The sequence below is a fragment of the Capra hircus genome, chromosome 1 (genome assembly GCF_001704415.2).
Source record: "Capra hircus breed San Clemente chromosome 1, ASM170441v1, whole genome shotgun sequence".
Classification (NCBI taxonomy): Eukaryota; Metazoa; Chordata; class Mammalia; order Artiodactyla; family Bovidae; genus Capra; species Capra hircus.
The window spans coordinates 74,527,898-74,555,135 of NC_030808.1; the positions used below are offsets into that span (position 1 = coordinate 74,527,898).

Consider the following 27,238-nt stretch of genomic DNA (forward strand, 5'->3'; position numbering starts at 1 on the left):
TTATGTTTAAAGAAACTTTGAAGGGATTAATTTGACCTTGTGACATCATATCCAAATCAGGATTAATAGCACCTGACACTCTATTCTGCTACTAGATATCAGAATGTAACTTGAGCAAACATTTTAATCCTCCCTGATCAGATCTTTGATCCAGAGCTATTAACAAAAACTACATTTGATTTGTTGAAATTGTTTCTTTTCTTTTGTCTTAACAGTAAAAAAAAAAAAAGATAATATCTCCTTCTGTCCTCTCCTCATTCAGGACTTCCTTGGTTCTTGCCTTGTTGTCTGTACTTGTTCTCAAGTCTCTTCTGTCTGTTAGAATGTGAATAAGCTAGGGGCAAGGACTACGTTATTTTTCTCTTTATATCCTATAGCTCTAGCAGGGGACCTGGCACACAGTTGTTATGTAGTTCATGTTCATTTGGTGAATTGAATTATGAGTGATGCTTTGATTATGTAAATGAAAACTGCTAGAGAGGAAAGGTGGGAAGGGATAGATTGGTTGTATTTCTCATATATTAAATATATATTACAAGCATCACAATCTAGCCAGACACTTGGTCACCCCTTTGTGTCTGTAAGAGAAGATGATACTAACTTGATCACCTGCCAGTCTTTTAACCAGTCCATTCTGAAGGAGATCAGCCCTGGGATTTCTTTGAAAGGAATGATGCTAAAGCTGAAACTCCAGTACTTTGGCTACCTCATGCGAAGAGTTGACTCATTGGAAAAGACTCTGATGCTGGGAGGGGTTGGGGGCAGGAAGAGAAGGGGACAACAGAGGATGAGATGGCTGGATGGCATCACTGACTCGGTGGACATGAATCTGAGCGAACTCCGGGGGTTGGTGATGGACAGGGAGGCCTGGCGTGCTGTGATTCATGGGGTCGCAAAGAGTCGGACACGACTGAGCGACTGAACTGAACTGAGGCAGGCTGCCCAAAGAAGCAGTGTGTGTCTGGGTCTTCACCTGGTAGAGAAGAGTATTAACCTGTTTACTTTTGGGCATGGGGTATTTCACAGTTTACAAAGTGCATCTATGCTTGTTCATTATCATGTTTGATTTTCAAAACAATATGAGTATGATTTCCCTATTTTATGCTTAAGTAAACTGCTTCAGAGCAATTAAATGACTTTCCCAGGTTCTCCTAGTTAGTAAAGGTTGGAACTAACAAGACTGGCCCCTGGATCTGTTATTCTAGAGAAAGGGAAAGAGTGGCATTTCAGAAGTGCTCAGAGCCTTCAAATTCTACATATGTCCTCCCTTGGAGATTTCTGCTTCTTCTTCTCTCTCATTACCGTTTCCCTGAGACTGTTTTGCATCCTTTGGGTGTCTTAGAGCAGAAGGAGGACTGAAACCTCTCCCTCAAAGACTGTACTCCTACTTTGGTGCTTTCTGCTCAGGGCATCTTCTACCAAATGAATTAATTACCTGTTGTCTCATCTCCTGGGCAACATTTCTTAAGAATGGCTCCAGGTGATATTGAGACGAGCACTTGACTCGGTTACTCAGCTCCAGTCCGTAACTTTGCTTTGCTTTGCACTCTCCATAGCCTTCCCATCTCCTGGCGGCTGCATTTTGCTCAGTGCCCTTGGGCTGAAAGAGGGCGTGCTGTGTGAAATGATTACATCTACATGCCAGTTGGCCCAAGGAAGTCACGCTGTGCATATTTATTTGTGCCCATGCCACTTGATAACCATAAGATTTCGAATCTGGCTTGCATTTGTAAAGGAATTGGGAGGAAGGCCTTTCCCTCAGCTGGCTACCAGCAACAACTCTAAATATCTGACTTTTCAGTCCTAGTCAGCTACAACTTTCTTCATGTAAGTCTGGCACTATTTGACTTCTCTTCAGGGAATAAATATTTGGAAAGGAAGACATGGACCCATTTTCCTTACTGGCCCAAAGTATATTATTTCCACTGTTGGCAATGGAGTACAGTGCCTAGCATCTTGCCAGTCTTTCCAGATTTTTGAGGTCCCTTCAGGCTCTGAGATCTATGAGATCTTAGGGCTGCAGGCAAAGCTCTGTGTGTTTCCTTTTTCTTTGTTTGAATTTGGTATTTGCCCAAGCTCTTCTTTATTTATTTAACTTAATCTTGCTACTTCTGTAAATTAGAGACACCATTTTCCCACTAGTAAGACTATCTACATTGTGACAGGCACTATGCTCCATGTGTTATCTAGATTATCTCTAATCTTTAAAATAGCCCTGCAATGGGATGGCTATTATTCCCAGAACTAAGTGGGGAAGATAAGGGGCTCTATCCTATATTGTGTAAAACCACAGCCACAGAATTTGAATTACAGCCCTATTCTTTACTCAGGCTTCAAAGCTTATACTCATTACATGTAATACTACATAGCTAAACTATTTCTATTTAGAAACTTAATTTTGAAGAAGGCGACCATTTCCTTATAGCCTCTCTTACATAACCTGCTATCCACTAGGGAGAAAACTGATCATTTTAAGGAAAAACCTTCTCTATGAAAATTAGCTAGCTAAATGTAGGCAGGATATGTGAGAGAAAATGCACATATTATTTTGGGAGTGGGTAAAATGTGGAAAATTCTTAAAAATATGGAAATACCAGACCACATTACCTACCTCCTGAGAAACCTGTATGCAGGACAAAAAGCAACAGTTAGAACTGGACATGGGACAATGGACTGGTTCAAAATTGAGAAAGGAGTACATCTAGGCTGTATATTGTCACTCTGCTTACGTAACATATGCAGAGTACATTATATGAAACGCTGGGCTGGAAGAAGCACAAGCTGGAATCAAGATTGCTGGGAGAAATATCAACAACCTCAGATATGCAGATGATACCACTTTAATGGCAGAAAGTGAAGAAGAACCAAAGAGCCTCTTGGTGAAGATGAAAAAGGAGAATGAAAAAGCTGGCTTAAAACACAACATTCAAGAAACTAAGATTGTGGCATCAAGTCCCATGACTTCATGGCAAATAGATGGGGAAAAAGTGGAAACAGTGTCAGATTTCATATTCTTGGTTTCCAAAATCAATGCAAACAGTGACTGCAGCCATGAAATTAAAAGATGCTTGCTCCTTGAAAGAATAGCTATGACAAACCTAGGCAGTGTATTAAAAAGCAGAGACATCATTTTGCCAACAAAGGTCCATATAGTCAAAGCTATGGTTTTTCCAGTAGTCATGTATGGGTGTGAGAGTTAGACCATAAAGAAGACTGAACACTGAAGAACTGATGCTTTTGAATTGTGGTACGAGAGAAGACTCTTGAGAGTCCCTTGGACTGCAAAGAGATCCAATCAGTCCATCCTAAAGGAGATCCATCCTGGGTGTTCATTGGAAAGACTGATGTTGAAGCTGAAACTCCAATACTTTGGCCACCTGATGCGAAAAGCTGACTCATTGGAAAAGACCCTAATGCTGGGAAACATTGAGGGCCAGGGGGAAAGGGGGTGACAGAGGATGAGATTGTTGGATGGCATCACTGATTCAATGGACATGAGTTTAAGCAAACTCCAGGAGATAGTGGAGGACAGGCAAGACTGGCATGCAGAGTCAGACATGACTAAACGACAGAATAACAACAGCCAAATGTAAACAATGGCTGGATTAAAGTCAGAAATGGATTAAAGACAGTGGGGAGTTTAAGACAGGGCACATTTGGCACATTTGAAATTTTCAAGTCAAGTATGATCATGTTCCTTCAGTTTACCTGACCAGAAATATGAAATTAATATGTGACAGTCAGATGGGGGCCCCCAATACTATAGATGGGAGCTGAGACAGTGATGCCCCCAGAGCCCATAGATCTAGAACTTGGGCCTCCTGATCTTGAGCCCAGTTCTGAGTTTTGTGGGTTACTGAGATATGCTTTGGTCACCCACAAAATGTGGGGAACCAAATCCCAGGTTTTTTTTTTTTTTTTTTTTGGCTTTTCTCCAAGATATATCCAGAGCCCACTACATTGATATGGAGTTCAGAGCTGAGTATGGGGACAATTTAGACATTCTGAACCTAAGAATATAACCTGGGGAAAATTCTGGGACTGCATAGACCTTATAAATTGAATATAAGGGTGAGGGTCATAAATAAAAGCTCCTAGTGAATGATAGACCGGGGAGAACAGCCCATTAGGTTTTGAGTGACTATATGGTCAGCCTCTCCTGTGGGCAGCTTGTCAGGTGAGGATTCTGGGAAACAAGTTGGAAGCATGCTGGCTGGCTTAGGCAGGGTGGCATTTTTTCGTACCATGTAGTTTTTATGTAGAGCATGCACCAGGCAAATGATTCTCAGCAGGGAAGGATGCAGACTATTTCTTGTGTGTTACATCCACTGGGGTAGATGAAATATGGATCCTGGAAGCATTTTTGGCAAACTCTCCAATTGCTGCAAGAGCACGTAATAGGAAGAAGAACATGGGCTCTTTATCAATCTACTGAAACCTGGAAACTTTTTTTTTTTTTGAGTGTGTTTGTGCGTGTGTATGTGGGTGTGTTTGTGGTAATTTAATCTTGTTGTACTGAATCATGATTTTTTTCCTAAATTCAAAGCCATAATAGATTTTCATGTCTCCTTCAATTAGGGGCATGGAGATGGGATGGGTAGAAATGGAGTGGGGACAAGGAAGAGATACCAAAGAGAGTTGATGTGTGGATATGAGTTGTCAGAAGAGGTGTTCCATTAAGCTTTTCTCACCCATCAACCCTAAATGACCACAGACTATCCAGGCCTGAAACAATCAATAGATTGTTTCCATCCTCCTAACCCACCTCAACTACTTCTCCCAAGAGTCACAGAGAAGTCCTTGCCTTATTGGACTGGGCACTGATCATCCCAGGATGCTAACTTCTGTTCCTCTGCTCCGGCTGAAAACTTGCCCAGCTGGAGATGGTTTTCTGATTTAGGATATGACAAAAGAAAGCAGAGAGCTAAGAGAGAGTCCCAATTTCTTCTTCAAAACAATAAGCTTATGGTCAAATAAACTGGGGCTTCCCTTGATGGTTCAGTGGTAAAGAATCTGCCTGCAATTCAGAAGACCCAAGTTCGATCCCTGGGTTAGGAAGATCCCCTGGAGAAGAGAATGGCAGCACATTCCAGTATTCTTGCCTGGAAAATTCCATGGACAGAGAAGCCTGGCAGGCTACAGTTCATGGGGTCACAAAGAGTCAGACATGACTGAGCAACTAACACTTTAAAAGCAACATATCTCAAACTTCTCACCTATAGACAAATTAAACAATCAAAAGCCTTACCATAAACACTGTCAGATTGAACTTAATATTTGGATTCCAAAATATCATGCGAGGGTGGGAGGAGGTAGTTGTCCTCAAATTAGGGGGTTGCCAGGTAAACCTCTGATAAATAATAAAGGCCATGATCTTGACAAGTCCTCAAACGTGTCAGCAGGAAATGCTCAGAGGAAAGTAGGCTTAGAGGAAGTGCTCAGTGACTGGTGGGAATACGGTTAAGGCCCTCATGTACCTCTCCAGCCTCAGCCTGCATGCACCTCCTATATGCACGCTGGTCAGGTTCAGCTTTCCTAGGCGATCCTGCCTTGTGCTTTCACTCCTCGCAGCTTCTGTATATGCTCTTTTCTCTGCCTGGAAATATCTCTTCCTTTTTTGAGGTCTGGATCAATGTTCTTTATTCTTTATATATATATATATATCAGTTCAGTTCAGTTCAGTCGCTCAGTCGTGTCCGACTCTTTGAGACCCCATGAATCGCAGCACGCCAGGCCTCCCTGTCTATCACCAACTCTCGGAATTTACTCAGACTCATGTCTGTCGAGTCAGAGATACCATCCAGCCATCTCATCCTCAGTTGTCCCCTTCTCCTCCTGCCCCCAGTCCCTCCCAGCATCAGAGCCTTCTCCAGTGAGTCAACTCTTGGCATGAGGTGGCCAAAGTACTGGAGTTTCAGCTTTAGCATCAGTCCTTCCAATGAACACCGAGGACTCATCTCCTTTAGGATGGACTGGTTGTATCTCCTTGCAGTCCAAGGGACTCTCAAGATTTTTCTCCAACACCACAGTTCAAAAGCATCAATTCTTTGGCACTCAGCTTTCTTCACAGTCTGACTCTCATATCCATACATGACCACTGGAAACACCATAGCCTTGACTAGACAGACCTTTGTTGGCAAAGTAATGTCTCTGCTTTTCAATGTGCTATCTAGGTTGGTCATAACTTTCCTTCCAAGGAGTAAACGTCTTTTAATTTCATGGCTGCAGTCATCATCTGCAGTGATTTTGGAGCCCCCAAAAATAAAGTCTGACACTGCTTCCACTGTTTCCCCATCTATTTCCCATGAAGTGATGGGACCAGATGCCATGATCTTAATATTCTGAATGTTGAGCTTTAAGCCAAACTTTTTACTCTCCTCTTTTGCTTTCATCAAGAGACTCTTTAGCTCCTCTTCACTTTCTGCCATAAAGGTGGTGTCATCTGCATAGCTGAGGTTATTGATATTTCTCCCAGCAGTCTTGATTCCAGTTTGTGATTCTTCCAGCCCAGCATTTCTCATGATGTACTCTGCATAGAAGTTAAATAAGCAGGGTGACAATATACAGCCTTGACATACTCCTTTTCCTATTTGGAACCAGTCTGATGTTCTATGTCCAGTTCTAACTGTTGCTTCCTGACCTGCATATAGGTTTCTCAAGAGGCAGGTCAGGTGGTCTGGCATGCCCATCTCTTTCAGAATTTTCCACAGTTTATTGTGATCCACACAGTCAGAGGCTTTGGCATAGTCAATGAAGCAGAAATAGATGTTTTTCTGGAACTCTCTTGCTTTTTCAATGATCCAGCGGATGTTGGCAATTTCATCTCTGATTCCTCTGCCTTTTCTAAATCCAGCTTTAACATCTGGAAGTTGACAGTTCATGTACTGCTGAAGCCTGGCTTGGAGAATTTTGAGCATTACTTTGCTAGCGTGTGAGATGAGTTTAATTGTGCAGTAGTTTGAGCATTCTTTGGCATTTGCCTTTCTTTGGAATTGGAATGAAAACTGACCTTTTCCAGTCCTGTGGCCACTGCTGAGTTTTCCAAATTTGCTGGCATATTGAGTGCAACACTTTCACAGCATCATCTTTCAGGATTTGAAATAGCTCAACTGGAATTTCATCACCTCCACTAGCTTTGTTCATAGTGATGCTTTCTAAGGCCCACTTGACTTCACATTCCAGGATATCTGGCTCTAGGTGAGTGATCACACTATCATGGTTATCTGGGTCAATGAGATCTTTTTTGTATAGTTCTTCTGTGTATTCTTGCCACCTCTTCTTAATATCTTCTGCTTCTGTTAGGTCCATACCATTTCTGTCCTTTATCATGGTCAACAAAAGAGTGTGAAATGTAGTACTTGGATGCAATCTCAAAAATGACAGAATGATCTCTGTCCATTTCCAAGGCAAACCATTCAATATCACAGTAATCCAAGCCTATGCCACAACCAGCAATGCTGAAGAAGATGAAGTTGAACGGTTCTATGAAGACATACAAGACCTTTTAGAACTAACACCCAAAAAAGATGTCCTTCTCGTTATAGGAGACTGGAATGCAAAAGTAGGAAGTCAAGAAACACCTGGAGTAACAGGCAAATTTGGCCTTGGAGTTGGAATGAAGCAGGGCAAAGGCTAATAGAGTTTTGCCAAGAGAACGCACTGGTCATAGCAAACACCCTCTTCCAACAACACAAGAGAAGACTCTACACTTGGACATCACCAGATGGTCAACACGGAAATCAGATTGATTATATTCTTTGCAGCCAAAGATGGAGAAGCTCTATATAATCAGCAAAAACAAGACCGGGAGCTGACTGTGGCTCAGGTCATGAACTCCTTATTGCCACATTCAGTCTTAAATTGAAGAAAGTAGGGAAAACCACTAGACCATTCAGGTATGACCTAAATCAAATCCCTTATGATTATACAGTGGAAGTGAGAAATAGATTTAAGGGACTAGATCTGATAGATAGAATGCCTGATGAACTATGGAATGAGGTTCATGACATTGTACAGGAGACAGGGATCAAGACCATCCCCATGGAAAAGAAATGCAAAAAGGCAAAATGGCTATCTGAGGAGGCCTTGCAAATAGCTGTGAAAAGAAGAGAAGCAAAATGCAAAGGAGAAAAGAAAGATATAAGCATCTGAATGCAGAGTTCCAAAGAACAGCAAGGAGACATAAAAAAGCCTTCCTCAGTGAGATATATATGTATATATATATATATATATATTTGATTTTCAGTAGTTAGCATGTTATACTATTTTTTGAATTGGGTATCTTTCTGTAACCTTGATCAGACTGTGAACCAGGTCTTCAAACCTAGTAGGGGCTTTGATTAATTTGATGTCAGTTTTTTGAACTGTTCTCAGGCAAAGAGCAGATAATATTCCCTTTTTTTTTTTTTTCAGTGTTTGTGAAACACTCAGACTGATCTATAAAGGCAGAAGCAGCATTTGTAATTGAACTGGGTTATTACTTTTCTCTTTCCCATCTGTGAATCTGATCTAAAAGCCTTAGCAGTTAGCAGCTTTGAATGAGACTGAAACCAAGTTTTTAAAGGCTTCACTTTCTGGGCCAGAGGGTTATAATGTTTTTTGGCTCCACTACTGGGGAGGAAAATTTTCAAATTTATCATGAATATGCAGCCCTTCTTATGCACTGCCTAATTCTTCTCGTCTTATTGAACATCACACTCCTTCTTTAATTTATCTTTCTCTTTCCTTCCTCCCTTCCTTCTCTCTCTCCCTCCCTACGTTCATTTTTCCTTCCTTCCTTCTTACCGATAGTAATTAATGTTGAAAATCTGTTATTATCTTCCCTTATATCTAATGGTATTTACTGCCCAACTGTGGATGGAATCTAATATAAGGTCATAGAACACGCGAGAAGCTTAGAGATGTTCTGTGGGTTTGGAATCAAATTTCGCTGGCAGCATGCTCTGCTTAACTTACTTCACTTTTAGCATTTTTTTCTTTGAATTCCTTAACATGAGCTGTCTTTAAAAAACAGCAAACTGTCAAACAAATTACGAGTGTTCTTTTATAGCCTAGGTGATTCCACTGTAGAATCAAGAAAGTAGAATAAGAATCTTGGCCATCACCTCAATGAGTCTTCTACAATTCCTGAGATAAAAATTTACTTAGGTTCAATTTGAACACCTTGAAAGAATACAATTTATTATCTTCCAAGTTAGCACATCCCCTTGTTAGTTAGCTTTGATCTACCCTGCTATACATCTGGAGTCATATCTACATCAGCAGCCCAGATTTATTGTCCTTTTCCATATCCGTGTTCCTGAGATGCCTGGACTGACTAGTACTCACAGTGTTTCTAGGAGTGTCCAACTTGGCTCATGTGCAGAGGGCAGCTGCAGAGCCTCCGTAAACTGGTGGTTGCTGGACCAACACCTTCAGCATCACATCACTCATGAGCTTATTTGAAATCTGGAATCTTGGGTCCCACTTCAGACTCATTAACCTGGAGCAGCACTCTCATAAGATCCTCAGATGAATCATACGTACCTTGAAGCTTGAGAAGCATCGCTCTGTCCGGGTGGTGCCTTATAGTGACTATGGCCTTGCCCATTGTGCAGACGCTTATGTCAGAACTAGAAGAGGAGCTGCCGGCTAATTCCCAAAAGGACCAAGTGGGAGATAACCACAAGTGGGAGATAACCTCTCAAATTTTGTGACTCATTTGCTACCTGAGCAGGGGCCTACGTGGCCATGTCCTGAGTCTGTCCTCAGTGAAGCTTTTCAGAAAAACAACTCCTTCACCACTCCTCCCACTGAGTCCTCTTCTCTGGAGGCAGTCCAGGAAAGTAATCTACACTTTTGGGCAGACGCCATCATATCCTTTCTAGTGATTTCCTTTCCGTCTCTCTCCAGACCTGTCATATACCCCTTGGTCCTACTGTTCTTTCCTGAAATCAAAGCCTAACTAGAAATCAGTTTATCCCAACAGAACTTTATGGGCTCACCAGTTCCCAATAATACATCACGCACACGCACAAACAAGTCTGAATTCCTTTTGCATTTAACTAGACTATCCCATATTCACTTATATTGAACTGATACATTGTTTACAAAAACTTCTCTATTTTCTGATTGTTGCCTTCTGGAGCTATGAAAAATGTGCTGGACTGGTGGCACAGTTGAAAAGAATCTTCCTGCCACTGTGGGGGACATGGGTTTGATCCCTGGCCCAGGAAAATTCCACATGCCGTGGAACGACTGAGCCTGTGTGCCGTAACTACTGAGCCCACATACCCTAAATCCCATGCTCTGCAACAAGAGGAGCCACTGCAAGCCCCCATACTTCAATGAAGAATATCCCCCATTTGCTACAGCCAGAGAAAGCCCACAGGCAGCAGCAAAGACCCAGTGCAATAAAGAATATTAATATAATTAATTAATTTTTAAAAATGTGCTTTCAATCCCTCTTCCATATGACTGTCCTTTAGTGTCTGAAGAGCATTTTTATTCTTCTCATTTGTAGAATGGAACATTCCTCTTTTGCCTTTTCTCTCATGTTTTATTTTCATTTATTTACCCTGAATTTAACTTAACACTCTAAGGATGGATGATACAGACAAATCACGAAATAAACTGATCACCCTAAGCAGGAGATAATAGACAGCAGAGAGTTACAACAGAGTAACGAAGTAACTAAGGTTTCACTTAACATAGCAGAAGACTTCTATTAGCAATTAAATTGGAAAATGATTATGTTACTTTATTGCCTTTCATGGGTCAAACAGATGAGCTAATAATATTCTCTTCTCTAAATATCAATGTCCATATCACCTTTATCTCCAGTTTGCTTATATTCTAGATAAAAGTTTTTCAGCACTAATTCTATGTTCTCTTCAAGCAATAAATTTCTGAGTCTATTCTTTAAAGTCTCTGTGTATCCAGGGCTATTCAAGTTTTTAAATATTAGAAACAATAAAGTTAGGAGTCATAATAAATCTGAGAATTGTTATATCACTGAAGCTTTTGTAATTCGAGGAGCTGTGTATCTAGGTGAACATTAAAGTATCTTAGTATTGGGCAAGAATCATTTGACATCTTTTGCTTCGTAGTGGTAGATATAATGTTTTAGAAATAATAAAAACAAACAAAAATAAACCAAATAAATCATCAGTAATTTTGAAACTTCTCTGAGGCTGAGACAATGTGGTACACTTTCTTTTCTTCACTAATGATTCAAATAATCAAATACAACCCAAGTTTTTTCTTTTGATAAAATTTGCACCATTGGAAGAGATTACATATGACAACTATATAATATAGTATACAGTATGACAAATAAGCAATATAGTTGTTATCAATATAGTACATTTAAGGTTATACATAGTTATATTTAAAATAAAAAGTTTTTTCTAAATATACTTTTTTGGTTGAAGTATAGTTCATTTACAATATTGTGTTACAAGTGGATAGCATAGTGATTCAGTATCTTTGCTGATTATATTCCATTATAAGTTATTATAACATAATGGGTCTAAATACAAAATTAATAACTATCTATTATAGAACTCTAAAGTTATGTTATTATAATCACAAATAAATTAAAGTGATTCATAATACTAATACTCTTAAACATTTAATATTTTGGCATACTGTTTTCTAATCTTCTTTAACCAATGAAATATATTATCATATGTATGATTATTGATTATTAACAATTTTCTATTCTGCTTTATCATCTGTCATATATTACTATGCTATTAAATGTCCTTTGGTTTTAATTATTGCATAATATTCCAGCCCATGAATATATCATAATTTATTTTACCATTCTCTTTTTGTTGGACTTTTAGATTATTTTTCACTTTTTTCCCCCCTGGGATGAATATCTTTATATATAAATTTTAATCACTTCTATGATTATTTCCTCATAATGGACTCTGTGAATTACAATTGATGTGTTAAAAATTATATATATATAATACACATTTTTAAGCATGTATGTTTAGTTTGCCAGTTAATCAAAATGGCATTTAACACATAGTAGGTTTTTTGTGTGTGTGTGTGTATGTGTGTGCATATACATGTGTGTAGAGGGGAGACAGAGAATTAGAGTTACATACTTTCAAAGAAAGAAAAAAACTTGTTAGTAAATGATTCAAGACACTACCAGTTAACTAACTTGCAACATTCTAAAATGTCTTTGTATAATGGGAAATCTTAGTTTTATAATTATAGAAAAAGGAGAATTTCCAAACTTTTGTTTCCTTGTAGAAGACAAATGCACACACACATGTTTAAGTGTGTAAGTAATGGTTTATTTTTGCACAATACTAGAAGTATTTTGGAGAAGGAAATGGCAACCCACTCCAGTATTCTTGCCTGGAGATTCCCATGGACAGAGGCACCTGGCGGACTACAGTCCATGGGGTCACTTCACTTTCACTTTCAGAAGTATTCGTAGATTGAATAATCTCTTTTAAAATCTTACAGGAAAGTTTATAATATTTTGCTCATGTCATAAAAGCAAAGACACAGGAAAACTAGGCTAAACTCCATGAGGGCAGAGACGGCAGCTGTTTCAGTGTGTGCCTCCGCTTCCAATAGAACTTTTGGTTCATGGAAGGTGCAAAATAGATATTTTAACAGTAGAGAGAATCTCCTTCCTGTGACTATTTAAGTGAAAACATAGATCTACTCAAGATAAGTTTATTTTCATAAAAAATTCTTAAGCAGAGAGCAATATAATGGAAGGGAAAAAAAGGATCCAAAGGCCAATCCAAAGTTGAGGTTTCTTAAAAGTAAGAAGTACTCCGGTCTTCCTGAGTCTGGGGTAAATGGAATCCAGGAATGTCCAGGAATGCACAGAAAACCTTTATCTCTTTCACTTTTCAAAGGCAAGTTACCTGAAATCCTGTTGACAGAAATCTCTCTATTCTTCCCTTGCCTTACTACAGCATAGAGAATATTCAGTAACACTTTTTAAAGTGTTTCCTTTTAAACTCTAATTAGTACTACCAAAAAAAGTGAATTTTAGCTTAAAAAATCTAAACACCTATAGCAACAAGAGGAAAACATATTTGGCTCTATCAATGTATTTGAAGTAATGAGCACTTTTAAGGAATAGTGCAGAAAAAGACAGATTGTTTAGCTTCAACTAAATAGTGTTTCTCTTTCCTGAGCAGCTCAAATCCTTTTCCAATCACCACTGAAGTCTTTTATAGGTTAAAAAATGCTTGGGGGCTCTAGGCTTTTTTCTTTTTGTCACCTGTTAAAAGCATTCTGAGTCTAAGACTTTTGTTCTATTGTCTCCATTTTAGTCTAGATTTAAAAGTATAAGGGCACAGGAACAAAGGATTTATACCATGGATTCATTTAAGAGGGAGAATTTTGAGGAAATAATTTTAACTTTAACCACAGTGAACACTGACCCTTAGAGGGAAAAATTCTTAAAATGTGATAAAAGAAATAAAGGCATGCGGAAAATGATTATTTAGAAATAAAATTGTCTGTAATAGGGCTACAAGCAGGCTTCTCAGGTGGCTCAGTGGGAAAGAATCCCCCTGCCAATTCAGGAGACATGGGTCTGATCCCTGGGTTGGGAAGATCCCTGGAGAAGGAAATGGCAACGCACTCCAGTATTCTTGCTTGGAAAGCCCCATGGACAGAAGAACCTGGCAGGCTATAGTCCATGTGGTCCCTAAGAGCTGGACGTGACTTAGCAACTAAACGAAAAAACAACAGTAAAAGGCTACATAAATAGAACTTCTCATCCCCATATTCCTGAAAGCAAGCCTGTACATGTGGGAGTTATGAACCGTAGTTTCTAGTGAGAAGCAGTGAGGAAGGAGAGGAATATTAGGATGCCAGGCACCACATGCCACCATGACTTTGGTTCAATAAGTAACCTATCCATCATTCCAAGTTACCTGGAATGTTACTTGATCATTCTTGTTACTGAGAAATGAGTTAATTTATATTCCCTCATTTAATGGCCTTGTTAGTGATGTTTTGAGATCTTACACATAATTACTGAGAAAAGTTTGAATTTTTAAGCCTGGTCACATGGAATTTCGCCCATCAAAGATTCTGTTTTGGATATTCCCAATAATATAAATATTGGTAGGAATGTGTCTTTGAGGTTTGCTTATCCTGTGCACTTGGGATCAGTCATCTTCCACTTCCCTTAATTGGAGGGATGATTGAGGAAATTGTTCCATAGCTAATTTTACTTTGAACATGCTTTAACTCTAGGCAACTATTTGTAAATCTTTGGGAATTGTATCGAACATCTATAGGTCAAAGAGCATTTATTCCATAGAAGGGTCACTCACTGGACTGTTTATCTGTTGCATGTATTTAAATTCCAAGCATAATCATTCAGTCAGATCAGGAGAAATGAAGCGGATCCCATATAGTTTAGTTCTTAGTTTTCACTGTTGTATTTGTGCAGCAAACACCTTTTCATCACAATGTTCTAGAAGCATAAAACAGGGCAAGTTATCTCTGGTGCACCTGTGAGGAGGCTGTCTACATTATTTCCTCTACCATAAGAGCTGTTAATATAAAAATGCTCATAAACAAAATGGGAAAGAGCTTGGGGGAAATCAATAAGGCACAAATTGAACAATAAAGTCACTAATCTCTTTTCTGAGAAATTTTTCAGCAGAGAAATTGTGCAAAGAAAGTCTTCGAGGAATAATTGACTTCAATAATTTCTACTGGTCAGCAAAAACTTTTTTGCTTTGAAGTTAAAAACAAAAAAAGAAAGAAAGCAAAACAAAAAATCAGCAAAAGAGCAGCAAAAGGAATAACGCATCTTCCCAGCAAGAAAACTGAGCAGACCAAGGTCACCATCTTGTGTTTTCAGTATTATTCATCTAAGGCACAGACTGTGGTTCCAAAGTATTTTATCAGCATAAATTAGCTTTTTGCTTAAAAATGTCTGAAAACATTCAACTCTGAATAGTTAAGCCAATGTAAATCTCAAAATAAAATTTGGACATCAAGTAACATGTTTCTTGTAGAAGGGTTGTAAAGAAAACTAATTTCTATTTATTTGGTTTCTATCAAAAATATCACAAATTATTGGTTTTGGCTTTTCTTATTGTTTCTGTTTTGAAATTAATATATGTTCACCTTAGAAGATTTAAGACATGTATAAGTTAAAGGAGAAAATAAATATCACTCAAAATCTTGTTTAATAGATACAACTTATATGTCTTATTTCATATCATATATAGATTTGCATCTTTCACTCAAAACATTTTTATCTTATTATGTGGTGAAGTTTTTCCCATGGTATTTCTAATTCTGCAAAGTATTTCATCATATGGAACCATCTTAATTTATTTAATCAATCTCCTTTATTAATCATTTACTTGTTTTTAATTAAGACACATAAGAACATCCTAAGTTGACAAATAAATCAAACCTTCACTTCTGTTTCTTCCAAATGATGTAAAATGCTATCAACCTGATGCAAACTCAATAAATCAACAAATGCAAAACTCTTTTGTCCAAAAATGTGAGGAACTTACAAAGAAGACAGGGAGGCAGGAGTACCCCAAGGGAGAGCTCATGGAAGGGGAACCAGAACTTACTTCATCCAGTCACTTGAAGCATCTTTTTAAAAATAAAGCCATTAGTCTACTTCTCTGGCTGGTTTGTTTTCATGGTGAAGAACTAGCTTTAGTTTCAACTTTCCCTTGCTGAGATAAATGGGTATATGTAGAGCTCTGTGGTGGCCCAAAGGCCAAGCATGATTGTAATCCCAGAGGCACTGCATGGCTTCCTTCCTTCCATACCTGATGATTAAGTGCTTACTCTATGATGGACTCTATTTTAGGCTTTGATAATATGCTAGTATGCTAATTAATGAAACAGATCAGTGTCCTTGTCCTCACCAAAGTCGCAATCTAGTTGTGAAAACAATATATAAAGTGACAATAAGTGCCAAAGAGGAAAATAAAGCTGGAAATAGTATAGGGAGTGGACCAAGGCTGCAATTTTTAGATGGGTAGGTGAGCCAAGGCTCTGCTAAGAAGGTGATATTTGAGTAAACAATGAAAGGTGAGTGAAAATCGAGGGGACAGGCCAGGGGAACAGTGTTCAGGCCAGGGGAACAGTAACAACAAACGCTCTGAGACGTTAAGCATATACCTACCTGGTGTATTCCGGGTACAGCCAGGAGGTTAGGAGAAAGAGATGAAGCTAAAGGAGAAAGGAAGAGGGCAGATCTTTCAGGACCTTATAGGGAGTAGTAAGAACGTTGGCTTTAATTCATACAGAGATAGAAATTCATTGAGGGTTTTGAGTCAAGGAACGACCTGACCTGACGTTCTAACGGGGCCATTCTGGTTATCATGTGGCGTAGACTGAAGAGGGTAATGGGTGGAAGCAAAGAGACCAGATACTATGCAATCATAGTAATCTAAGTGAGATCATGGTGATTTCAACCCGTGGTATCAGTGCTCAGGTTTTGTGACTCTTCCTCGATCTATGGACCAGTGTGACAAGATGGGAAAGAATACACATTTTTGTCCCTGGACATGTGTTGTAACAGCTCTAATTTCTGGATTTTCTTGGAACTTCTGGATTTTCTTGTGTGAACTTCTGGTTCCCTTTTTACAATTGCAAACAATGCAGAATGAAAGAAGAAAATTGGGGTTTGTTTTTAACAAGCACAGACAGCTTCCATTTCTTGAAGCTCTTTCTTGAAGAAGCTGAAGAGAGGGTTTCTGTTACCTAGCAGAGAGTGTGAATAGATATTTGAACATCCTTTCCAATACTGAGATTCTATGATCTGTGATCCTTAGAAACTCTGGAAATTATCTCAATGTGCAGGGACTGAAAACTTACGTGATAGTGGCACAAATCATCACAATGAGTTGAAAATGAATAATAATGATCATGAGTGATAAGCAAAATATTTCATAGCTGGCCAAGCACAGACACTGACTAGTCATAATAGATGCTCCCTGCAAATAACACATACAGTCAAGCATCTGACTGAGTATCAATTCTTCTTACACTTGAGTATGAATTAAACCATACTTCAGTGGTCATGGTTTGACCATGTTGGTTTAAACCTGTTCAAGTGTAGCGAATACAAATTTTGTGCCTGGGTTTGTGTCTGACCTTTTGAGAAGAATATAAAAGAAGTAGAAAATTTGGCTCTGACTTCCTGAGTCAGTTTCATCCATTTCAGATAACTTCACCTTGCACTCAGGATACAGGATCACGCAACATATGAAGCAGCTATTTTATGGGTTCTATAGATTCTTGGCCTTCAAACATCTTGCCTCTACCTTGGAAGCTATGTCCTTGCTGAGGCTTCAGAGTAGTGGAATCAAAGAAGAAATCTAGCTGTCTTATAAAATTTTAGGAAATGATGTTGACCTCATGATGCTCGCTCACCTCCTGGGTGTAGAAATGCAATGTCTTGAGCCACTGTTTATCACAGACACTGAGACAGCAGTCATACAGAGTAAGACCCATTCCTAAGTTCACGACCCTCTGCTGTTCAGATGCTTCCTAGCACTATGCGTGCATGCTGTTGCTTCAGTTGTGTCCAGCTGTTTGTGACCCTATGGACTGTAGCCTGCCAAGCTCCTCTGTCCATGGGATTCTCCAGGCAAGAATGCTGGAATGGATTGCTATGCCCTCCTCTAGGGGATCTTCCTGACCCAGGGATCAAACCCGTGGGTTTCTTATGTCTGCTACATTGACAGGCAGGTTCTTTACCATTAGCGCCATCTGGGAAGCACTATAAGAATCAATAACCATAAGTCAAAGGTTGTTTGGAACCTGGGAAGAGGCAGCCCCACAAACGCATCCTTTTATAATTTTGACATGCTTTACCCCCAATTCATAATTAGCTTTAGGAAAACCTTTGTTGTGTGAGATCTGATCACGTACGTTCAGAGCCTGGATGATCATCGTCCATCACTTGAAGCAGTTAGCTGGATTAAGTTTATGCCATACTGTCCAGAATCAATACACCAGGCCTGTACAACAAATAGAATTTGCAGAATTTTAGTTTATTTGACCTATTGATACCCCAATCATTAAAAGTAGGCAAGGGGCAGAAGGGAGTGATAAGAACCCTATCTAAAAGGAATGCAGCCTTTCATAGTAACTATAGATTCTCCCCTCAAGCTGGATACCCATTAAAGCGCAGCACGTGTCTTTTTAGTATCTTCTTTAAGCCTGCCTCGCTAGGTATGTGAAATGCCAGAGTATGTGGAACTGACCATGCTGTTATGGACTTCTGAATTAAATCTTTCAGAGCTGGTAAATTTAGACGACTTGAAGAGCCATGTTATGTCTGTACTGCTTATCAAATTGGCATCAGAGTTAGAGACTTAAAACTGAGACCTGGATTTTTCCAGAGGGCTGCATTATTCAATCGTCAGCAATTTAGAGGTTCACAGTCAAGTAGAAATAGTGGAATTATCTGCTTCTGGATGTGAAAGCACCTTTTCAGAAAGTCAGAAGGAGTTTGCAGCCTTTTTTGTTTGCTGGGGTTTGGAAAGGGTCTAGGCCCTGCCCAGCATGAATTGTTTATCTGGCTAAAAATGTGAGAAGGAATGTATAAAGATGGTAGTAATGAACATTTTTGCAGAACAGCAATGGAGACACAGACATTGAGAACAAACTTATGGACACTGTTGGGGTTGAGGGGAGAAGGAGAGGGTGGGAGACATGGAGAGAGCAACATGGAAACATACATTACCATATGTAAAATAGATAGCCAGTGGGAATTTGCTGTATGACTCAGGGAGCTCAAACCAGGGCTTGGTAACAACCCAGAAAGGTGGGATTGGGAGGGAGGTGGGAGAGATGTTCAAGTAGGAGGGGACATGGATAAACCTATGGCTGATTCATGTTGATGTTTGGTAGAAACCAATGCAATACTGTAAAGCAATTATCCTTCAATTGGCTGGTGCACGGGGATGACCCAGAGGGATGTTGTGGGGAGGGAGGTGGGAGGGGGGTTCATGTTTGGGATCGCATGTACACCCATGGTGGATTCATGTCAATGTATGGCAAAACCAATACAGTATTGTAAAGTAAAATAAAGTAAAAATAAAAATTTAATTTAAAAAAGTGAATTTTTAAAAAATGAAAAAAAAAAAGATCTGTCACAGGAGAGGAGGCTTTGTACGAACCTATAGGCAGGCTCTACATCTTGCTGATGGCTTCTCATAAGGGGTTAAAGCATCAGATTTGGTACTTAATCCTCTCTTTCTGGTGAACATTCTTCCCCATAACTAAGGGAAGATGAAGTCCTGTTTCTACTACCTACTAGATATGTGACTTGTGAAAACTACTTAATCCTCAGTGTTGCAGTTTCCTCATCTGTAAAATGGGGATGATAATGCATCTCCTTAGCAAGGTTTTTGTGAAGGTGAATTTAGTCTCTTTGGGACGATGACTGGCTCAGAGTAAGAGCTTAGGAAGTGCGAACTATTCTTATTGCTGGCATTAGAATGGAAAGGTCTGACAAGAAAATTTCCATAAACAAAATGATTATGCCTCTTTTTGCAGTTGTCAAAGTTCTATTCAAATAATTGAAGGATTTAAATAAAAGTAATGAAGCGTGTACCGAAGTAACAGGAGTAGTAATCAACATATTTTTTAAAAACAGTGGGTTGAAAATGGAGAAAATGTTTTACTCCAATAAAGAAACTGGTATTATATGCGGAGCATGCAATGCGTCCGGCATAGGTAACAGCAATCACATCATATAGCCTTCCTCACCCTGGTGTTATTGTCAGCATTTTATAAAGAAACAAAAGCTCTAGCGAACAGCAGGATGAGAACTCAACTATGACATCTCAAACCCCTCCCCTTCCACTAACCCCAAATACCACCCCATTCCTCCTTCCTTGTCCGCTTGCTCCAGCCTCTGTTTTCTTTCTGAGATGTTGAGAGACCCTACCTGTGCTCCCGTCTCAGCAGAGCTGCTCCTCACACATGCCTCTAAGGGCCCTAATAGTCTCCCTGGACGCATGTGAGTTTCTTCATGGGAATTGCTGTGAGATGTGGCAGCTTTGTTTGCATTTTCCCCCACCCTTAGCCAAATAGCTTGTTTCTTATGTCCTCGAATGGATGGCTGACTAATGATGCACTTTGTAGTCCCACAGTGAAAACTTTTTAAAATTCAGGGAGAAGTATCAGAAATAAAAGGTAAAGTTGTAGTCAGATATGTGCTTGCATATGTTGTCCTGGAAGCTGTGTCTCTGATATTAGGTTCAAGTAATAAGCATTTATATTCACACTGTTTGCTCAGCCTGCTATTGCGATTGCTCTGGGATATAGCACATTGTTTTGGAGAAGATTTATGTTCCTGACTTGGAGGGAAGATGGAAGTTTGCTGAAGGGACTCCCTGGTTAGAAGCCATTTGGCAGCCTGAACTTGGAGTAGCATAGACCTGGGTTCAAATCTTGGCTCTGGTTTTTAGTAACTGTGTAACCTTGGGCAGTTTATATAACTTCTTATGCCTCATTTCTGTGTAAAAGAAGAAAGTATGGATGTGAGAGGTGGACTGTCAAAAAAGCTGAGCACCGAAGAATTGATGCTTTTGAACTATGGTGGTGGAGAAGACTCTTGAGAGTCCCTTGGACTGCAAGGAGATCCAACCAGTCCATTCTGAAGGAGACCAGCCCTGGGTGTTCTTTGGAAGGACTGATGCTAAAGCTGAAACTCCAGTACTTTGGCCACTTCATGCGAAGAGTTGACTCGTTGGAAAAGACTCTGATGCTGGGAGGGATTGGGGGCAGGAGGAGAAGGGGACGACAGAGGATAAGATGTGGATGGCATCACTGACTCAATGGACGTGAGTTTGAGTGAACTCCAGGAGTTGGTGATGGACAGGGAGGCCTGACATGCTGCGATTGATGGGGTTGCAAAGAGTCGGACACGACTGAGCGACTGAACTGAACTGAACTGAACTGAAAAGAATAATCATTTTTGCTACAGGGTTTCCTGTGATGAAAAAAATTGAAAGTGTTAGTGACTCAGTCGTGTCCGACTCTGCTTCCCTGTGGACTGTTGCCCACCAGGCTCCTCTGTCCATGGTATTTTCCAGGCAAGAATGTTGGAGCGTGTAGCCATTTGCAAAGAATCTGCCTGACACAGGACTTGAACCTGGGTCTCCCACACTGCGGACAGATGCTTTATTTTGAAGCCATCAGAAGAGCCCTGGTCAATGAATTGGTGAGCGTCAAATACGTGGCACGTAGATCAAGTAGTGCCAAGTGAATGACAGTTGTTATTACTGTGCGCTAATTTCATTAGCAAAGGCAGATGCATAATCAGCAGTGTTCGCCTGGGTCATACACAGAGTGGAATCCTAGGTCCTCTCCTCAGCAAGTTTGCTGTTTAGAAACTGAGTGGAACAATTACTATGGTGATAGCTTGTTCAGCTCTTAGAACAGACATTTCTCATCAGCCAACTCAGTTCCACGTCACACCTCTGAGAATATGTGCAACCTTCAACACATCCACAGACACAACATGGGCTTAAAACCTAGGGGAAAAGGTAAGGGGTGGGCTTTATAGCTGGCTCCTTCTCATCATCCAAGTTTTGTGCAAACACCACCTCCCTGACCACAGTATCTCAAGTACCCCTCATCCTATCCATCCCCTCTATTAGCTGCTCTCTATCTTCTTGATTCCTCTTTCTTTTTCTCTCTTTCTTTTCTTCCCTCCCTCTCTTCTTTCCTTTCTTTCCTTTCTTCTTTTTTCCTTCTGTTCATTTTAAATAGACTTTATTTTTTACAGCAGTTTTAAAATCACAGCAAAATTGAGCGGAAAGTACAGAGTGTTTCCTGTGCTCCTCGTGCCCGTACACATGCATAACCTCCCCTGTTATCAGCATTCTGCATGAGAAAGGTAGTTTTTTTTTTTATGATTGATGAACCTACATTAACACATCATAATCACTCAAAGTCCATAGTTTACATTAGGGCTAACCATTGTACATTCTATGCTTTTGACAAATATATAATGACATGTTCCACCATTACAGTATCATGAAAAATAGTTCCTCTGCCCTGAATCCTCTGTACTCCACCTGTTCATTTCTCCTTCCCTTAAACCCTGGCAACCCTGATCTTTTTCCTGCCATAGTTTTGATTTTTCTAGAAGATCATAGAGTTGGATGTTTCATTTTAAAAAAGCATTTATCATCATATTTATTTACATGTTTAATAATTATTTATTGTTTCCCCTCTTGCTGGAATGTCAGCTATTTGGAAGTATGGTCATTTTATGACTTCTTAAATGAGGAGTCCTCAGTACTAGACTATGTCTGGCTCAGAAAAGCCCTTAATAAACATGTACTAATTTTGTTGTTGTTTAGTCACTAAGCCATGTCCGACTCTTTGCAACCCCATGAACTGGAGCCCACCAGGCTCCTCTCTCCCATGGGATTTCCCAAGCAAGAATACTGGAACAGGTTGGCATGCCCTTCTCCAGGGATCTTCTCATCCCAGGGATCGAACTTGCATCTCCTGTGTCTCCTGCGTTGTCAGACGGATTCTTCACTGCTGAGTGACCAGGGAAACCTGCATGTCTTATTAATAATTTAGTAAAAGAATAAATATTTCCCCCATAAAAATCACTCTAACCCTTCTGCTAAGGTTAGAAACTAGTAATTAGAGATATTTGCACAAATGGAAATAATAATATTGATTTTTGTCATTTTTATTATCTCCCAGATGCCAGGCCCTGTACTGTGTATTTTAAGTGTATTATCTCATTTAATCCTCATGACAACCTTCTCAGGTAGATACTATTTAAACAGGTAGTATGGGTAGTCTATAGGTAGTCTAGCTGTTTTATGGCTAAGAAAATGAGGTTCAGAGAAATTAACTTATCCAGGATCTTAGAGTTAGTAAATGACAGAGTTTAGGCCCAAACTCAGGTCCATAGGATTTAAGTTGACATTCATAAAAAGTAAGTTTGAATTTAGAGCTGGAGGAAATCTAGCTAGTTCCTGATGCTTCTTGAATTTGGAACATGGTTGGCTAATCTATGTCCCTTGACCTTGACTCTGGTCCATTTAACTTTATACGACATCTGCTATTTGCTGTGTCCTGTACTATAAGGCAGGTTCCCAGGTGGTGCTAATGGTAAAGAACCTGCCTGCCAAAACAGGAGACATGAAAGATTCAGATTCAATCCCTGGGTCAGAAGATTCCCTGGAGAAGGGGAATACTCCAGTATTTTTGCCTGGAGAATCCCATGGACAGAGGAGCCTAGAGGGCTACAGTCTGTAGGGTCGCAAAAAGTCAAACATGACTGAAGCAACCTAGCACTCATGCACATGTAATATAGGGCAGTATGTGTTTATCCCAGTACCCGGTTATTCTTAGAAACACAGAGTTTCAGGTTCTAGCCCAGAGCTGCTTACATAGAATCGGCATTTTAACAAATCCCTGTAGGTGTGAGATGCATATGCTTGAGAAACACTATTCTATAAGGATATTGAGACTCAAAACCTCCTGTGCTCCCAAGTAATGAGTCAACCAGGGTCTCAGCTTTCATTGCAGCTTGTACTGTAGAGGGGGAAAAGTTATCCATGTAAATTGCTTTTCCCATTCCCTAGCACTTGATAAATACTTGGAATTATTATGAATCACACAAGGAGCAAGATATCCACCAGGTAGAGGGCTCAACGTAGCTGAGTGTGAACAAATCAGCCTCTCAAACAGTATAAATCATTCTCTTTCAATAATGCACAGGAAATGCAGTTTGTTTTTCTCTCACTGTGATTCAGTGGTGGTGTGGGTGTCTGGGGGACCGTGTAATGTCAGGCTTTTCTAAGGGTAGTTGGTTAGATTTCTGTAATACAATCTACAATCATGTAGTAATGAGTGTGGCCAGGGAGGGCTGATGTTTTATTACTAATCACAGAAATGCTATTGCATCTCCACCAGGGAAGTACTGGGTAGTCCATTTTAGCACAGCTGGAGGCTTCTAGGTTCTTACAATAGGGAGCAAAGTGATGTCTGTTTTCTAGTATTTCTGATTCAGACAAACTCAGTTTTCATTGTCCATTGTACCATTTCTGAGCATGCGCACCAGGGAAAATGTATGGAGCCACCGAGATGTCATCTATCCTAGCATCGTTGGCATCAAAGTGCCAGCTTGCTGTCCAGCTGCATCTCCCTGTTTCCTCATAAGGTGTATTTGAGTCTGAGGATGAATTCAGCACTTTCATCCGTGCATTTGTTTTCTGCTTTGTCATACACATAACTGGCAAGTCTAGTCAGGGCGCTGTGTGCAGAGGAAATCTCCCTGTGTCTGGAATGCAGAGCAGCCAGCTTTTCAGATTTCTCTTCTCTGTCTCCCTCGCCCCAGCCACCCTTTCCAATTTGCTTCCAGGTCCATGCAGATGGCAATTATGTAGATTTCCTTTCAAGCCACTTGTAATTGTATAACATCTCTGCATCCAGGATGAATGCAATTCATCCAGTTTTCTCCCCTTTTCTCCTTTGTAATTCAAGCTGTTGCCTTATTCTTTGTCATTGATCCCTGCACCACAACACCATCAAATGAATATACAGTATGTTACACCTGACTTATTCATTTAAATCACCTGTGGTGGTGCTAATAGGCGGTGACAATTTCTTCCTGTAGCCATTTATGGGGAATTGTATCAGCATTGCAATAAGAAGCCTGGATTTGCTTTTTCTGGTATATGCTATGGTTTGTTGCTTGAACAATTCAACAGAATTACGACGATTCAGTGGGAAGAGCAGCAGATACTCATCCAACATCTTTCTTAATTTTTAAATCCTAGTAGTTCTAGTGTGTTCCTCTGCCCTTCTAAGGAATTGAAGTGGAGGTAGGAATTAGGCCCTTGACTAGGTACTTCATATGCTCATTCTTTTTTTTAAATGTATTTTTGCTTAACCCTTTCCAGAAATATATGTCTTCATATCTACATGTGATTTATAGGCAAGGAAGGTAAGACAATTTTTCAAGGTTTCGTGGCTGGTCAATGACAGAGCAGAGATTTGTTGGACTCCAACATCCACCCCCTTCTCACATATTCCCTTTCTATCTTCTCTTTCTGCAAAATTTTAAATTCCAGAAAAGTCAGCACACTCCTCTCCTATCTGAAGCTGATCAATTGGATGCATGGATCTTTAGTATCTTTTTCCAGGTAGTCACTGTCAAATGGCTATACAACACATTTTTTTTTTTTTTTTTAGTAAAATAGATATTTTCTGCTATTGTAAGCAAAAGATTTTTATTGTAGGTCCAACTGTATTTTAAGAATCTTTTAGCTTACCATAAGTTCTAATGGTGTTATCAATCTGGCCAACAATGTGTGTCAGTAAATACACAAGACAAAAAATCAAGTATTAGCCTTGGTGTTGCCACATGTGTTGCTATGCTTCCCAGGGAAAGCCACAGGACCCTTCTGAGACCCAGCAGATTTTTCTGAAACATCGTGTGATACATCTGTCCTATTTACCTCTTTGGATTGTTGTCAGCCTTGAAGGAGATAATGCCTGTGAAAGACGGGAAAGCTTCAGAATACATAGATATACACTGAATGTCAAAGCTGCACAGGTTTGTGTGTCTTGTTCCCTGTTTTTAGGGTATGATTTTGAAGAACTTTAGGTTTTGTGTTGTTTTTTTTTTTTTTTCCCCAGAGACACATGCATTGCTTTATATCAGAACTCTTTATATTATGGTACTTAAGGAAATCCAAACTTGCAAAGAGTCGGACATGACTGAGTGATCTTCACCTCTTCCCCGTAAGGAAATCCAGTCACCACATGCTTTATTTAGACACAGCCTAACTTCTTCAATATTTGCTGATATTGGGTAAAACTAATCCACATTGAGAGGTTAAATAAACTTTATTGCTGCTAGACATTTAAAAATTACATTGTCAAACCAAGTGGGCTTCCCTAGTAGCTCAGCTTGTCAAGAATCGCCTGCAGTGCATGAGACCCTGGTTTGATCCCTGGGTCAGGAAGATGCTCTGGAGAAGGGATGAGCTACCCACTCCAGTATTCTGGCCTAGAGAATTCCTTGGACAGAAGAGCCTGGCAGGTTACAGTCCATGGGGTTGCAAAGAGTTGGGCATGACTCAGCAACTTCTACTTTCACTTTTGTAAAACCGAAAAAGAGAAGGAAATACACTGTAAGTTATTACATATTTGCCAGGCTCATACTGTGAGTTTCTGTTAGACACTGTTCTGGGGAGGATTCTAGGGCTTTCTTTCCATCCAAGAATTTAAAATGAAGACAAACAAAAAATGGAGTCATTGATCTGAGCCTTGACTTTATGATAAATTTACAATAGTTGCTCTTTTCCTTCCTTCAGTTACCATCAACAGTTGTACACATCTTGTTGTTGTTCAGGCACTCAGTCATGTCTTACTCTGCAACCCCATGAACTGCACCATGCCAGGGTTCCCTGTCCTTCACTACCTCCCAGAGTTTGCTCAAACTCATGTCCATTGAGTCAAGAATTGTTAATGCCATATAAAGTTTAGACAGTGCTCTATTAAGACTGTAAGCATGTAGGAATATTTTTGAGTTATTTCCAATGTTGGATAATTTTTTCTTCACAAGTAAGACTAGCAGACCTTCAGTTTTTGAAAGGAGACTGAGAATCAGGGCTTATATGCGAAATTTTTCCAGCAACAAATATAGACTAGATAAAATGAACTTGAGGATAGATGACTGTGGATTGCCACCTTGCAAACCAGGTAGTAACCATTATTGAATTTGAAAATTCCAAAAATATTCTATTCATCATTTGATGCCACCCATTTGATTCATTTCCCCCATTGTGTCCAGTTAAGCATTCTGTATTTCATTATTAAAGCCTATTATTCAATTTTTGAAAGCAGAGCTAACAGGGCAGTCTCTTGTTCAAATGTCATTACCAGATATTTGAGTCCTCAGCTTCCCCTGTATTCTTCAAGAAAATTTCAGCAGCTTTGCTTTGGTGTACCCTGCTTTCTTTTATAATTTTAACCTGAGATACAAGCTGCTTACCCTATCAGTATTTAAGGAATTCAAGATGAGATGTGAAGGAAAGAGATGCTTAGGTGAAGTAAAACCAAAATCATTTAAATCCTTATTACAACACTCCTAAGTAGAGGGATAAGGTATGAGGATTTTCATAAAAGAGGATTTTACATCCTGCTTTTCCCCTTGTTGTTCTAGTCTTCAACCCAATGAGCCAGTATCTTTCAAGCCTCAGAAGAAGGGCATGTACAA

General features: G+C 39.7%; 1 protein-coding gene across 1 annotated transcript in view; it reads left to right on the forward strand.

Annotated features, from left to right (window-relative positions):
• Positions 1-27,238, forward strand: part of FGF12 (fibroblast growth factor 12) — a 613,055-nt gene that overhangs the window by 99,123 nt on the left and 486,694 nt on the right. The window lies entirely within an intron of this gene.